The sequence below is a fragment of the Rhinoderma darwinii genome, chromosome 1 (genome assembly GCF_050947455.1).
Source record: "Rhinoderma darwinii isolate aRhiDar2 chromosome 1, aRhiDar2.hap1, whole genome shotgun sequence".
In the NCBI taxonomy this organism is placed as follows: Eukaryota; Metazoa; Chordata; class Amphibia; order Anura; family Rhinodermatidae; genus Rhinoderma; species Rhinoderma darwinii.
Genome location: NC_134687.1, coordinates 277480607 through 277494663, shown reverse-complemented (window position 1 = coordinate 277494663; position 14057 = coordinate 277480607). Strand labels below are relative to the sequence as shown.

Below are 14057 nucleotides of genomic sequence, written 5' to 3'. Positions count from 1 at the left end.
GCATTTGACGTCAATGGCCATTCTAAGCTGAATGTGCCTGCTCTCGTCCGAACGCAGAAGTTACACAGCTTAAGGCCTCGCTAGTACCAGTGTGGGAGACTGTCTGGGAATCTGTGGTGCGGTTGAGTTTTTATTATGTCGTTTAGATTTTGTTTCACAATCGATTAAAAAGGACTATGGATTAAAGACTTTAATGTCAATGGCCATTCTAAGCTGAATGTCCCTGCTCTCGTCAGATCGCAGAAGTTACACAGCTTAAGGCCTCGCTGGTACCAGTGTGGGAGACTGTCTGGGAATGCGTGGTGCGGTTGACTTTTTATTATGTTGTTTAGATTTTGTTTCACATTAGATTAAATAGGACTATGGATTAAGGCTTTTAATGTCAATGGCCATTCTAAGCTGAATGTGCCTGCTCTCGTCAGATCGCAGAAGTTACACAGCTTAAGGCCTCGCTAGTACCAGTGTGGGAGACTGTCTGGGAATCCGTGGTGCGGTTGACTTTTTATTATGTCGTTTAGATTTTGTTTCACAATAGATTAAATAGGACTATGGATTAAAGCATTTAACGTCAATGGTCATTCTAAGCTGAATGTGCCTGCTCTAGTCAGAACGCAGAAGTTACACAGCTTAAGGCCTCGCTAGTACCAGTGTGGGAGACTGTCTGGGAATCCGTGGTGCGGTTGAATTTTTATTATGTCGTTTAGATTTTGTTTCACAATCGATTAAAAAGGACTATGGATTAAAGAATTTAATGTCAATGGCCATTCTAAGCTGAATGTCCCTGCTCTCGTCAGATCGCAGAAGTTACACAGCTTAAGGCCTCGCTAGTACCAGTGTGGGAGACTGTCTGGGAATCCGTGGTGCAGTTGACTTTTTATTATGTTGTTTAGATTTTGTTTCACAATAGATTAAATAGGACTATGGATTAAGCCTTTTAACGTCAATGGCCATTCTAAGCTGAATGTGCCTGCTCTCGTCAGATCGCAGAAGTTACACAGCTTAACGCCTCGCTAGTACCAGTGTGGGAGACTGTCTGGGAATCCGTGGTGCGGTTGAATTTTTATTATGTCGTTTAGATTTTGTTTCACAATCGATTAAAAAGGACTATGGATTAGAGGCATTTAATGTCAATGGCCATTCTAAGCTGAATGTCCCTGCTCTCGTCAGATCGCAGAAGTTACACAGCTTAAGGTCCTCGCTAGTACCAGAGTGGGAGACTGTCTGGGAATCCATGGTGCGGTTGACTTTTTATTATGTCGTTTAGATTTTGTTTCACAATCGATTAAAAAGGACTATGGATTAACGCATTTAATGTCAATGGCCATTCTAAGCTGAATGTGCCTGCTCTCGTCAGATCGCAGAAGTTACACAACTTAAGGCCTCGCTAGTACCAGTGTGGGAGACTGTCTGGGAATCCGTGGTGCGGTTGACTTTTTATTATGTCGTTTAGATTTTGTTTCACAATAGATTAAAAAGGACTATGGATTAAAGCATTTAATGTCAATGGCCATTCTAAGCTGAATGTGCCTGCTCTCGTCAGAACGCAGAAATTACACAGCTTAAGGCCTCGCTAGTACCAGTGTGGGAGACTGTCTGGGAATCCGTGGTGCGGTTGACTTTTTATTATGTCGTTTAGATTTTGTTTCACAATAGATTAAATAGGACTATGGATTAAAGCATTTAACGTCAATGGCCATTCTAAGCTGAATGTGCCTGCTCTCGTCAGAACGCAGAAGTTACACAGCTTAAGGCCTCGCTAGTACCAGTGTGGGAGACTGTCTGGGAATCCGTGGTGCGGTTGACTTTTTATTATGTCGTTTAGATTTTGTTTCACAATCGATTAAAAAGGACTATGGATTAAAGCATTTAATGTCAATAGCCATTCTAAGCTGAATGTGCCTGCTCTCGTCAGATCGCAGAAGTTACACAGCTTAAGGCCTCACTAGTACTATTGTGGGAGACTGTCTGGGAATCCGTGGTGCGGTTGACTTTTTATTATGTTGTTTAGATTTTGTTTCACAATCGATTAAAAAGGACTATGGATTAAATCATATAATGTCAATGGCCATTCTAAGCTGAATGTGCCTGCTCTCGTCAGATCGCAGAAGTTACACAGCTTAAGGCCTCGCTAGTACCAGTGTGGGAGACTGTCTGGGAATCCGTGGTGCGGTTGACTTTTTATTATGTCGTTTAGATTTTGTTTCATAATCGATTAAAAAGGACTATGGATTAAAGCATTTAAAGTCAATGGCCATTCTAAGCTGAATGTGCCATCTCTCGTTAGATCGCAGAAGTTACACAGCTTAACGCCTCGCTAGTACCAGTGTGGGAGACTGTCTGGGAATCCGTGGTGCGGTTGACTTTTCATTATGTCGTTTAGATTTTGTTTCACATTCGATTAAAAAGGACTATGGATTAAACCATTTAATGTCAATGGCTATTCTAAGCTGAATGTGCCTGCTCTTGTCAGATTGCAGAAGTTACACAGCTTAAGGCCTCTCTAGTACCAGTGTGGGAGCCTGTCTGGGAATCCGTGGTGCGCTTCACTTTTCATTATGTCGTTTAGATTTTGTTTCACAATCGGTTAAAAAGGACCATGGATTAAAGCATTTATTGTCAATGGCCATTCTAAGCTGAATGTGCCTGCTCTCATCAGATCGCAGAAGTTACACAGCTTAAGGCCTCGCTAGTACCAGTGTGGGAGACTGTCCGTGAAGCAGTTGACTTTTTATTATGTCGTTTAGATTTTGTTTCACAATCGATTAAAAAGGACTATGGATTAAATCATCTGATGTCAATGGCCATTCTTTACTGAATGTGCCTGCACTCGTCAGAACGTAGAAGTTACACAGATTAAGGCATCGTCAATACCAGTGTGGGAGACTGTCTGGGAATCCGTGGTGCGTTTGACTTTTTATTATGTCGTTTAGATTTTGTTTCACATTCGATTAAAAAGGACTATGGATTAAAGCATTTAACGTCACTGGCCATTCTAAGCTGAATGTGCCTGCTCTCGTGAGTTCGCAGAAGTTACACAGCTTAAGGCCTCACTAGTACTTGTGTGGGAGACTGTCTGGGAATACGTGGTGCGGTTAACTTTTTATTATGTCGTTTAGATTTTGTTTCACAATCGATTAAAAAGGACTATGGATTAAAGCGTTTGTTGTCAATGGCCATTCTAAAATGAATGTGCCTGCTCTCGTCAGAGCGCAGAAGTTACACAGCTGAAGTCCTCGCTAGTACCAGTGTGGGAGACAGTCTGGTAATCGGTGGTGCGGTAGACTTTTTATTATGTTGTTTAGATTTTGTTTCACAATCGCTTAAAAAGGACTATGGATTAAAGCATTTGTTGTCAATGGCCAGTCTAAGCTGAATGTGCCTCCTCTCGTCAGATCGCAGAAGTTACACAGCTTAAGGACTCGCTAGTACCAGTGTGGGAGGCTGTCTGGGAATGCGTGGTGCGGTTGACTTTTAATTATGTTGTTTAGATTTTGTTTCACAATCGATTAAAAAGGACTATGGATTAAAGCATTTAATATCAATGGCCATTCTAAGCTAAATGTTCCTGCTCTCGTCAGATTGCAGAAGTTACACAGCTTAAGGCCTTGCTAGTACCAGTGTGGGAGACTGTGTGGGAATCCGTAGTGCGGTTGACTTTTAATTGTGTTGTTTAGATTTTGTTTCGCAATTTATTAAAAAGGACTATGGATTATAGCATTTGATGTCAATGGCTGTTCTAAGCTGAATGTGCCTGCTCTCGTCAAGTTACACAGCTTAAGGACTCGCTAGTACCAGTGTGGGAGGCTGTCTGGGAATCCGTGGTGCGGTTGACTTTTAATTATGTTGTTTAGATTTTGTTTCACAATCGATTAAAAAGGACTTTGGATTAAAGCATCTATTGTCAATGGCCATAATAAGCTGAATGTGCCTGCTCTCGTCAAGTTACACAGCTTAAGCAGTGTTGGAGACTGTCTGGGAATCAGTGGTGCAGTTGCCTTTTATTATGTCTAGAGATGAGCGAACCGGGACAACCGAACCCGGTTTCAGTCCGAACTTCCGGAAAAGTTCGGTTCGTAGCGAATCCGAACTTCACCGGGTTCGGCCGAACCCAGTCAAAAATATTATACAAATCGGCAGCCACTTATCTCTATCAATCACTGATAGAGAAAAGAGGCTGCTGATTAAAAATAAAATAAAAAGCATTTCATACGTACCTGGTCGTTGTCTTGCGGACGAGTCCCTCTTCTTCCTCCAGTTCGACCTTCTTTTCTTTAGCGGCAGCCTGTGATTGGCTGCAGAGGCCTCTGCAGCCCGTGATTGGCTGCAGCGCTCACATGGGCTGCATAGTCATCAAGGAATGTCGGGCCGGATGTCGCGAGGGACGCGTCACCAAGGCAACGGCCAGGAGACCGGACTGGAGGAAGCAGGGAGTTCCCGGTAAGTATGAACGTCTTTTTTTTTTTACAGGTACTCTATATTGTGATCGGTAGTCACTGTGCAGGGTTCTGAAACAGTTACTGCCGATCAGTTAACTCTTTCAGCACCCTGAAGAGTGACTATTTACTGACGTCGCCTAGCAACGCTGCCGTAATGACGGGTGCACACATGTAGCCACCCGTCATTACAGGGCCTCATGCACACGACCGTAAAAACACCCGTTATTAAGGGTCGTAATTACGACCCGAAACAGCGGGCCCATAGACTTCTGTTAGCCACGGGTACCTTCCCGTTTTCTCACGGGAAGGTGCCCGTGCCGTTAAAAAGATAGAACATGTTCTATTTTTTTATTTTACGGGCCGTGCTCATAATTACGACTCGTAATTACGAGCACGGCCGGCCACGGGCAGCCGGCCGCTTTTACGAGCCGTGCTGTCATTATAAGGGTATGTTCACACGACAGCGTCTGTTACGGCTGAAATTACGGGGATGTTTCCGCCCGAAAACATCACCGTAATTTCAGCCGTCACGGCATGTGCAGGCGCTTGAACGCCGCGTCCATTACGGACGTAATTGGCGCTGCTATTCATTGACGTCAATGAATAACGGCTCCAATTACGGCCAAAGAAGTGACAGGTCACTTCTTTGACGCGGGCGTCTATTTACGCGCCGTCATTTGACAGCGGCGCGTAAATTACGCCTCGTGTGACAGACAAACGTCTGCCCATTGCTTTCAATGGGCAGATGTTTGTCAGCGCTATCGAGGCGCTATTTTCGGACGTAATTCGGGGCAAAAACGCCCGAATTACGTCCGTAATTAGTGCATGTGAACATACCCTGTGTTCACACGCACTAATTACGGATGTAATTCAGGCGTTTTTGCGTAATTCGGGCGTTGGATTACTGCGTAGATCTACGTTTTTTCAAATTTTAATAAAATGGTTAACGAGGGTTTTGTTGGGGATTTCTTATTTCAATAAAAAAGAATTGTCTTTGTGTTTAAACTTTATTAGTGCCTAGATAATGGCAGTTGGCTGATTGACAGCGTCCATTATTAAGGCGGTACTTAGTGTTAGCCGGTGCAGAGGCTAGTACTAACCACTCATTATTACCCCGGTACCCACCACCACCAGGGGTGCCGGGAAGAGCTTGGTATGATCCAGTACCCGACCATCTGTTGTGATGGTCGGGTACTGGGGCGGCCGTAGGCTGGTATTATGAGGCTGGGAAGGGCCAACAACAGTGGACCTTCCCACCCTTGTAATGCTAGGCTGCTTCTGCTGTGTTGTATCGGGCTGGTTATAAAAATGGGGGGGACACCACGTAGTTTTTTTTTTTGAATTTAACAAATTTAACAATAGACGTTGGGTCCCCCACATTTTTAATAACCAGCCATATACAAGGCCGCAGCAGTCTGGCATTACATGGGTGGGAAGGGCCACTGGTTTTGTCCATTCCCAGGCTAATAAAACTGTTGTATGTGGCTGGTTATGATAAATTGGGTGGAACCCCATGTCTTTTTTTAAAAAAAATTAAAAAAAAATAATAATTAAAAAAAATGATGTGGGGTCCCCCCCACTTTTATAACCAGCCAGATACAACACAGCAACAGCTGCCTAGCATTACAAGGGTGAGAAGGTCCACTGTTTTTGGCCCTTCCCAGCCTTGTAATACCAGCCTGTGGCCGCCCCAGAGCCCGACCATCACAACAGATGGTCAGGTACTGGATTGTACCTGGCTCTTCCTGGCACCCCTGGTGGTGGTGGGTACCGGGGTAATAATGGTGGTTAGTGTTAGCCTCTGCACCGGCTAACACTAAGCCTCACCTTAGTAATGGATGTTGTCACTCAGACAGCGGCCATTACTAAAGTGGTAGTAATAAAATTTGAAAAGAAAAAGATATAAATAAAATATTTTATTGAAATAAAGCACCTCCAACACAACCCTCATTAACCATTTTATTGTAGAAAAAAAAACCCGTCATCGAAGTAGTCCTCGAAACCGACGTAGTCAAACACCAAACCTGTAAAAAAAAAAAAAATGAAATAAAACATGTTGTAGGCTTAGATTCAGTTTAATGTGTGATACTGACTGTTATACCATGTATAGAAGCCTGCCGCGAAGTTGACTTAGATACAGGGCGCCAGCAGACAGTATCATACATGGCCATACAGACATATATACAAACAAACAAACATACATGCAAACATACATACATACATATATACAAACATACATACATATATACAAGCATGCACATATATACATGCAAACATACACACATATATACATACATACATACATGCAAACTATCATACAAACATGCATACACACACATGAAAACATACATACAAACATGCAAAGATACATACATACATACATATATACAAGCATGCACAAATATACATGCAAACATAAATACATGCAAACATAATTACATACATGCACATTTATATAAACATACATGCAAACATACATGCAAAAATAAAAACATGCAAACATACATGACAACATACATACATACATACATACATGCAAACATACATACATACATGCAAATATATACATGCAAATATACATGCAAACATGCACATATATACATACATGCCAACATACATGCACATATATACATACATGACAACATACATGACAACATACATACATACATGCAAACATACATAAATGCAAACATACATACATACATACATACATTCATGCAAACATACATACATGCATGCAAATATATACATGCAAATATACATGCACATATATACATACATGCCAACATACATACATACATACATGCAAACATACACACATGCAAACATACATACATACATACATGCAAATATATACATGCAAATATACATACAAACATGCACATATATACATACATGCCAACATACATGCAAACATACATGCACATATATACATACATACATGACAACATACATACATACATACATACATGCAAACATAAATACATACATACATGCAAACATACATACATACATACATACATGACAACATACATACATGCCCAAAAAAAATAATAATACGTTCATACTTACTTTCCTCCTGTCCGGCCTCCAGCGATGACGTTTCATCCATGTCGCCGCTGCAGCCTGTGATTGGCTGCAGAGGCGGTCACGTGGGATGAAGCGTCATCCTGATGTGCGTGACCGCCACTACAGCCTGTGATTGGCTGCAGCGGCGAAAGGGATGAAACGTCATCGCTGGAGGCCGGACAGGAGGAAAGTAAGTACGAACGTATAATTTTAATTTTTTTATTACATTTAAATTGTATTTTCCGCGCGCCGAGCATGTACTGTCAAGGTTGCCGAAAGAGTTAGTGCAGCCCATTAACTCTATCAGCACCCTGGACAGTAGCATGCTCGGCGCACGGAAGTGACAGGTTCGGTCCGAACTAGTTCGGTCCGAATCAAAGTTTTTTGTGAAATTCGGCGAACTAGCCGAACCAAACTTTTAAAAAGGTTTGCTCATCTCTAATTATGTCGTTTAGATTTTGTTTTACAATCGATTAAAAAGGACTATGGAATAAAGCATTTAATGTCAAAGGCCATTCTAAGCTGAATGTGCCTGCTCTCGCCAGATTGCAGAAGTTACACAGCATAAGGCCTCGCTAGTACCAGTGTAGGAGACTGTCTGGGAATCCGTGGTGCGGTTGATTTTTTATTATGTCGTTTAGATTTTGTTTCACATTCGATTAAAAAGGACTATGGATTAAAGAATTTAATGTCAATGGCCATTTTAAGCTGAATGTGCCTACTCTCGTCAGATCGCAGAAGTTACACAGCTTAAGGCCTCGCTAGTACCAGTGTGGGAGACTGTCTGGGAATTCGAGATGCGGTTGACTTTTTATTATGTCGTTTAGATTATGTTTCACAATCGATTAAAAAGGACCATGGATTAAAGACTTGATGTCAATGCCCATTCTAAGCTGAATGTGCCTGCTCTCGTTTGATCGCAGAAGTTACACAGCTTAAGTCCTCGCTAGTACCAGTGAGGGAGACTGTCTGGGATTCTGTGGTGCGGTTGACTGTTTATTATGTCGTTTAGATTTTGTTTCACAATCGATTAAAAAGGACTATGGATTAAAGCATTTAATGTCAATGGCCATTCTAAGCTGAATGTGCCTGCTTTCGTCAGATCGCAGAAATTACACAGCTTAAGGCCTCGCTAGTACCAGTGTGTGAGACTGTCTGGGAATCCGTGGTGTGGTTGACTTTTTATTATGTCGTTTAGCTTATGTTTCACAATCGATTAAAAAGGACTATGGGTTAAAGCACTATGGGTTAAAGCACTTAAAGACAATGGCCATTCTAAGCTGAATGTGCCTTCTCTTGTCAGTTTGCAGGAGTTACACAGCATAAGGCCTCGCTAGTACCAGTGTGGGAGACTGTCTGGGAATCCATGGTGAGGTTGACTTTTTATTATGTTGTTTAGATTTTGTTTCACATTTGATTAAAAAGGACTATGGATTAAAGCATTTAATGTCAACGGCCATTCTAAGCTGAATGTGCCTGCTCTCGTCAGATCGCAGAAGTTACACAGCTTAAGGCCTCGCTAGTACCAGTGTGGGAGACTGTCTGGGAATCCGTGGTGCGGTTGACTATTTATTATGTCGTTTAGATTTTGTTTCACAATCGATTAAAAAGGACTATGGAATAAAGCATTTAATGTCAAAGGCCATTCTAAGCTGAATGTGCCTGCTTTCGTCAGACTGCAGAAGTTACACAGCATGAGGCCTCGCTCTTACCAGTGTGGGAGACTGTCTGGGAGTCCGTGGTGTGGTTTACTGTTTATTATGTCGTTTAGATTATGTTTCACAATAGATTAAAAAGGACTATGGATTAAAGCATATAATGTCAATAGCCATTCTAAGCTGAATGTGCCTGCTTTCGTCAAGTTACACAGCTTAAGGACTCGCTCTTACCAGTGTCAGAGACAGTCTGGGAATCCATGGTGAGGTTGACTTTTTATTATGTCGTTTAGATTTTGTTTCACATTTGATTAAAAAGGACTATGGATTAAAGAATTTAATGTCAATGGCCATTCTAAGCTGAATGTGCCTGCTCTCGTCAAATGGCAGAAGTTACACAGCTTAAGGCTTCGCTAGTACCAGTGTGGGAGACTGTCTGGGAATCCGTGGTGCGGTTGACTTTTAATTATGTTGTTTAGATTTTGTTTCACAATCGATTAAAAAGGACTATGGATTAAAGCATTTTTTGTCAATGGCCATTCTAAGCTGAATGTGCCTGCTCTTGTCAGGTTGCAGAAGTAAAACAGCATAAGGCTTCGCTAGTACTAGTGTGGGAGACTGTCTGGGAATCCGTGGTGTGCTTGACTTTTTATTATGTCGTTTAGATTTTGTTTCATAATTGATTAAAAAGGACTATGGATTAAAGCATTTTAATGTCAATGGCCATTCTAAGCTGAATGTGCCTGCTCTCTTCAGATCGCAGAAGTTACACAGCTTAAGGCCTCGCTAGTACCAGTGTGGGAGACTGTCTGGGAATCCGTGGTGCAGTTGACTTATAATTATGTTGTTTAGATTTTGTTTCATAATCGATTAAAAAGGACTATGGATTAAAGCATTTTACTGTCAATGACCATTCTAAGCTGAATGTGCCTGCTCTCATCAGATCGCAGAAGTTACACAGCATAAGGCCTCGCTAGTACCAGTGTGGGAGACTGTCTGGGAATCCGTGGTGCGGTTGACTTTTAATTATGTTGTTTAGATTTTGTTTCACAATCGATTAAAAAGGACTATGGATTAACGCATTTTTATGTCAATGGCCATTCTAAGCTGAATGTGCCTGCTCTCGTCAGATTGCAGAAGTTATACAGCTTAAGGCCTCGCTAGTACCAGTGTGGGAGACTGTCTGGGAATCCGTGGTGCGGTTGAGTTTTTATTATGTCGTTTAGATTTTGTTTCACATTCGATTAAAAAGGACTATGGACTAAAACATTTTATGTCAATGGCCATTCTAAGCTGAATGTGCCTGCTCTCGTCCGATCGCAGAAGTTACACAGCATAAGGCCTCACTAGTACCAGTGTTGGAGACTGTCTGGGAATCCGTGGTGCAGTTGACTTTTCATTATGTCGTTTAGATTATGTGTCACATTCGATTAAAATGGACTATGGATTAAAGCATTTAATGTCATTGGGCATTCTAAGCTGAATGTGCCTCCTCTCGTCAGTTCGCAGAAGTTACACAGCTTAAGGCCTCGCTAGTACCAGTGTTGGAGACTGTCTGGGAATCCGTGGTGTGGTTTACTTTTTATTATGTCGTTTAGATTTTGTTTCATAATCGATTAAAAAGGACTATGGATTAAAGCATTTTAAAGTCAATGGCCATTCTAAGCTGAATGTGCCTGCTCTCATCAGATCGCAGAAGTTACACAGCTTAAGGCCTCGCTAGTACCAGTGTGGGAGACTGTCTTGGAATCTGTGGTGCGGTTGACTTTTAATTATGTCGTTTAGATTTTGTTTCACAATCGATTAAAAAGGACTATGGATTAAAGCATTTAATGTCAATGGCCATTCTAAGCTGAATGTGCCTGCTCTCGTCAGATCGCAGAAGTTATACAGCATAAGGCCTCACTAGTACCGGTGTGGGAGACTGTCTGGGAATATAAGTGCGGTTAACTTTTTATTATGTCGTTTAGATTTTGTTTCAAATTCGATTAAAAAGGACTATGGATTAAAACATTTTAGGTCAATGGCCATTCTAAGCTGAATGTGCCTGCTCTGATCAGATCGCAGAAGTTACACAGCATAAGGCCTCGCTAGTACCAGTGTGGGAGACTGTCTGGGAATCCGTGGTGCGGTTGACTTTTTATTATGTGGTTTAGATTTTGTTTCACAATCGATTAAAAAGGACTATGGATCAAAGCATTTAATGTCAATGGCCATTCTAAGCTGAATGTGCCTGCTCTCGTCAGATCGCAGAAGTTACACAGCTTAAGGCCTCGCTATTACCAGTGTGGGAGACTGTCTGGGAATCCCTGGTGTGGTTGACTTTTAATTATGTTGTTTAGATTTTGTTTCACAATCGATTAAAAAGGACTATGGATTAAAACATTTATTGTCAATGGCCAATCTAAGCTGAATGTGCCTGCTCTCGTCAGAGTGCAGAAGTTATATAGCTTAAAGGAACAGTGTCATCACCAAAAAAAATTTTCATATGTTCAAGATGTTAGTGCTTTATTAAAAACGTTTATATTTATTTGTGTGTTTGTGTTTTACTTTTTCTTATTTTTACACTTTTTCTTCCCTATGGGGGCTGCCATTTTTTGTTCCATTTCTGTGTGTGTCGATTAACGACACATACAGACATGGAATACGGCAGCCACAGTCCCATAGGGACTGCGAACGGCTCCCGTCCCATTCACTTGTGTGTACGGCGTCTGTGTGGGAACTGCGCATGCGCCGCTCCCACACAGTCCAATTTGAAATTGGCGCCGTCCGGCGCCATTTTCCTGTGGACCGGAAGTCGCGGCTGGACAGTAATATTACTACTTCCGGTCGCGGCTTCCGGACTTGTGCACTTGGACCAGCGGCAGCAGACGGAGCGGACGGGCCGGAGGGAGCCGCGGCGGCAGGAGCAGGAAAGAGATTTCAATGTATGTTCGTGTTTGTGTGTGTTTACTACTGTATGTAAACCTACTACACTGTGTGTTAGCTCAAAAAATGGCGACACACAGTGTAGGAGGTTACACCGTTCAAACCCCTCGTTTATCCCGGCACTAGCCAGGATAAAGGAGGGGGGAAAGCTGAGAGCTCACTAGAGCGAGGGCTTTTTACCCAATTTTGCAGCAGAAAAGCTATGTGGTTGCTTTACCACATATTTTTGGGAATGGCTCCATCTAGTGACCAGAAATGGTAAATACTATAAATTTGAATCCAATTGAATCCAATTTATAATATTTCCTGACTCGTGAAAAAAATAAAAAAAATTTGAACAATGTTTAATCACCCACACACTAAATGTTTAATTTAAAAAAAAAAACATGTTTTTCTGGCAACACATTGCCTTTAAGGCCTCGCTAGTACTAGTGTGGGATGCTGTATGGGAATCCGTGGTGTGGTTGACTTTATATTATGTCGTTTAGATTATGTTTCACATTCGATTAAAAAGGACTATGGATTAAAGCATTTAATGTCAATGGCCATTCTAAGCTGAATGTACCTGCTCTCGTCAGATCGACGAATTTAAGCAACTTAAGGCCTCGCTAGTTCTAGTGTGGGAGACAGTCTGGGAATCCGTGGTGCCTTTGACTTTTAATTATGTTGTTTAGATTTTGTTTCACAATCGATTAAAAAGGACTATGGATTAAAGCATTTATTGTCAATGCCCATTCTCAGCTGAATGTGCCTGCTCTCGTCAGATCGCAGAAGTTACACAGCATAAGGCTTCGCTAGTACCAGTGTGGGAGACTGTCTGGGAATATTTGGTGCGGTTGACTTTTAATTATGTTGTTTAGATTTTTTTTAACAATCGATTAAAAAGGACTATGGATTAAAGCATTTATTGTCAATGGCCATTCTAAGCTGAATGTGCCTGCTCTCGTCAGATCACAGAAGTTATACAGCTTAAGGCCTCGCTAGTACCAGTGTGTGAGACTGTCTGGGAATCCGTTGTGTGGTTGACTTTTTATTATGTTTCACAATAGATTAAAAAGGACTATGGATTAAAGCATTGAATGTCAATGGCCATTCTAAGCTGAATGTGCCTGCTCTCGTCAGATTTCAGAAGTTACACAGGTTAAGGCTTCGCTATTAGCAGTGTGGGATACTGTCTGGGAATCCATGGTGTGGTTGACTTTTTATTATGTCGTTTAGCTTTTGTTTCACAATCGATTAAAAAGGACTATGGATTAAAGCATTTTAAGTCAATGGCCGTTCTAAGCTGAATGTGCCTGCTCTCGTCAGATTGCAGAAGTTACACAGCTTAAGGCCTCGCTAGTACCAGTGTGGTAGACTGTCTGGGAATACGTGGTGCAATTGGCTTTTTATTATGTCGTTTAGATTTTGTTTCACAATCGATTAAAAAGAACTATGGATTAAAGCATTTAATGTCAATGGCCATTCTAAGCTGAATGTGCCTGCTCTCGTCAGATCGCAGAAGTTACACAGCTTAAGGCCTCGCTAGTACTAGTGTGGGAGACTGTCTGGGAATCCGGGGTGTGGTTAACTTTTTTTATTATGTCGTTTAGATTTTGTTTCACAATCGATTAAAAAGAACTATGGATTAAAGCATTTAATGTCAATGGCCATTCTAAGCTGAATGTGCCTGCTCTCGTCAGATTTCAGAAGTTACACAGGTTAAGGCTTCGCTATTACCTGTGTGGGATACTGTCTGGGAATCCGTGGTGTGGTTAACTTTTTATGATGTCGTTTAGCTTTTGTTTCACATTCGATTAAAAAGGACTATGGATTAAAGCATTTTATGTCAATGGCCATTCTAAGCTGAATGTGCCTGCTCTCGTCAGATTGCAGAAGTTACACAGCTTAAGGCCTCGCTAGTACCAGTGTGGTAGACTGTCTGGGAATACGTGGTGCAATTGCTTTTTTATTATGTCGTTTATATTAT

The 14057-nt window shown here is 41.7% G+C and overlaps 24 pseudogenes; all 24 read left to right on the top strand.

The window, feature by feature from the left end:
* The first annotated feature begins 9 nt into the window (after window positions 1-9).
* Window positions 10-128, top strand: LOC142737047 (5S ribosomal RNA; annotated as a pseudogene).
* A 67-nt stretch (window positions 129-195) lies between these two features.
* Window positions 196-314, top strand: LOC142738058 (5S ribosomal RNA; annotated as a pseudogene).
* Window positions 315-381: 67 nt separating this feature from the next.
* Window positions 382-500, top strand: LOC142715242 (5S ribosomal RNA; annotated as a pseudogene).
* A 67-nt stretch (window positions 501-567) lies between these two features.
* On the top strand, window positions 568-686 carry LOC142689842 (5S ribosomal RNA; annotated as a pseudogene).
* Window positions 687-753: 67 nt separating this feature from the next.
* Window positions 754-872, top strand: LOC142729196 (5S ribosomal RNA; annotated as a pseudogene).
* A 67-nt stretch (window positions 873-939) lies between these two features.
* On the top strand, window positions 940-1058 carry LOC142700977 (5S ribosomal RNA; annotated as a pseudogene).
* Window positions 1059-1126: 68 nt separating this feature from the next.
* Window positions 1127-1246, top strand: LOC142705667 (5S ribosomal RNA; annotated as a pseudogene).
* Window positions 1247-1313: 67 nt separating this feature from the next.
* On the top strand, window positions 1314-1432 carry LOC142736737 (5S ribosomal RNA; annotated as a pseudogene).
* Window positions 1433-1499: 67 nt separating this feature from the next.
* Window positions 1500-1618, top strand: LOC142715676 (5S ribosomal RNA; annotated as a pseudogene).
* Window positions 1619-1685: 67 nt separating this feature from the next.
* Window positions 1686-1804, top strand: LOC142730441 (5S ribosomal RNA; annotated as a pseudogene).
* A 67-nt stretch (window positions 1805-1871) lies between these two features.
* LOC142729145 (5S ribosomal RNA) lies at window positions 1872-1990 on the top strand (annotated as a pseudogene).
* A 67-nt stretch (window positions 1991-2057) lies between these two features.
* On the top strand, window positions 2058-2176 carry LOC142715231 (5S ribosomal RNA; annotated as a pseudogene).
* A 6390-nt stretch (window positions 2177-8566) lies between these two features.
* Window positions 8567-8685, top strand: LOC142706384 (5S ribosomal RNA; annotated as a pseudogene).
* Window positions 8686-8953: 268 nt separating this feature from the next.
* On the top strand, window positions 8954-9072 carry LOC142716621 (5S ribosomal RNA; annotated as a pseudogene).
* An 803-nt stretch (window positions 9073-9875) lies between these two features.
* On the top strand, window positions 9876-9994 carry LOC142731241 (5S ribosomal RNA; annotated as a pseudogene).
* Window positions 9995-10062: 68 nt separating this feature from the next.
* On the top strand, window positions 10063-10181 carry LOC142673228 (5S ribosomal RNA; annotated as a pseudogene).
* A 68-nt stretch (window positions 10182-10249) lies between these two features.
* Window positions 10250-10368, top strand: LOC142683452 (5S ribosomal RNA; annotated as a pseudogene).
* Window positions 10369-10435: 67 nt separating this feature from the next.
* LOC142678554 (5S ribosomal RNA) lies at window positions 10436-10554 on the top strand (annotated as a pseudogene).
* Window positions 10555-10808: 254 nt separating this feature from the next.
* Window positions 10809-10927, top strand: LOC142736379 (5S ribosomal RNA; annotated as a pseudogene).
* A 252-nt stretch (window positions 10928-11179) lies between these two features.
* LOC142686609 (5S ribosomal RNA) lies at window positions 11180-11298 on the top strand (annotated as a pseudogene).
* Window positions 11299-11365: 67 nt separating this feature from the next.
* On the top strand, window positions 11366-11484 carry LOC142709547 (5S ribosomal RNA; annotated as a pseudogene).
* Window positions 11485-13355: 1871 nt separating this feature from the next.
* On the top strand, window positions 13356-13474 carry LOC142704297 (5S ribosomal RNA; annotated as a pseudogene).
* A 67-nt stretch (window positions 13475-13541) lies between these two features.
* Window positions 13542-13660, top strand: LOC142667538 (5S ribosomal RNA; annotated as a pseudogene).
* Window positions 13661-13915: 255 nt separating this feature from the next.
* On the top strand, window positions 13916-14034 carry LOC142706877 (5S ribosomal RNA; annotated as a pseudogene).
* Window positions 14035-14057: the final 23 nt, after the last annotated feature.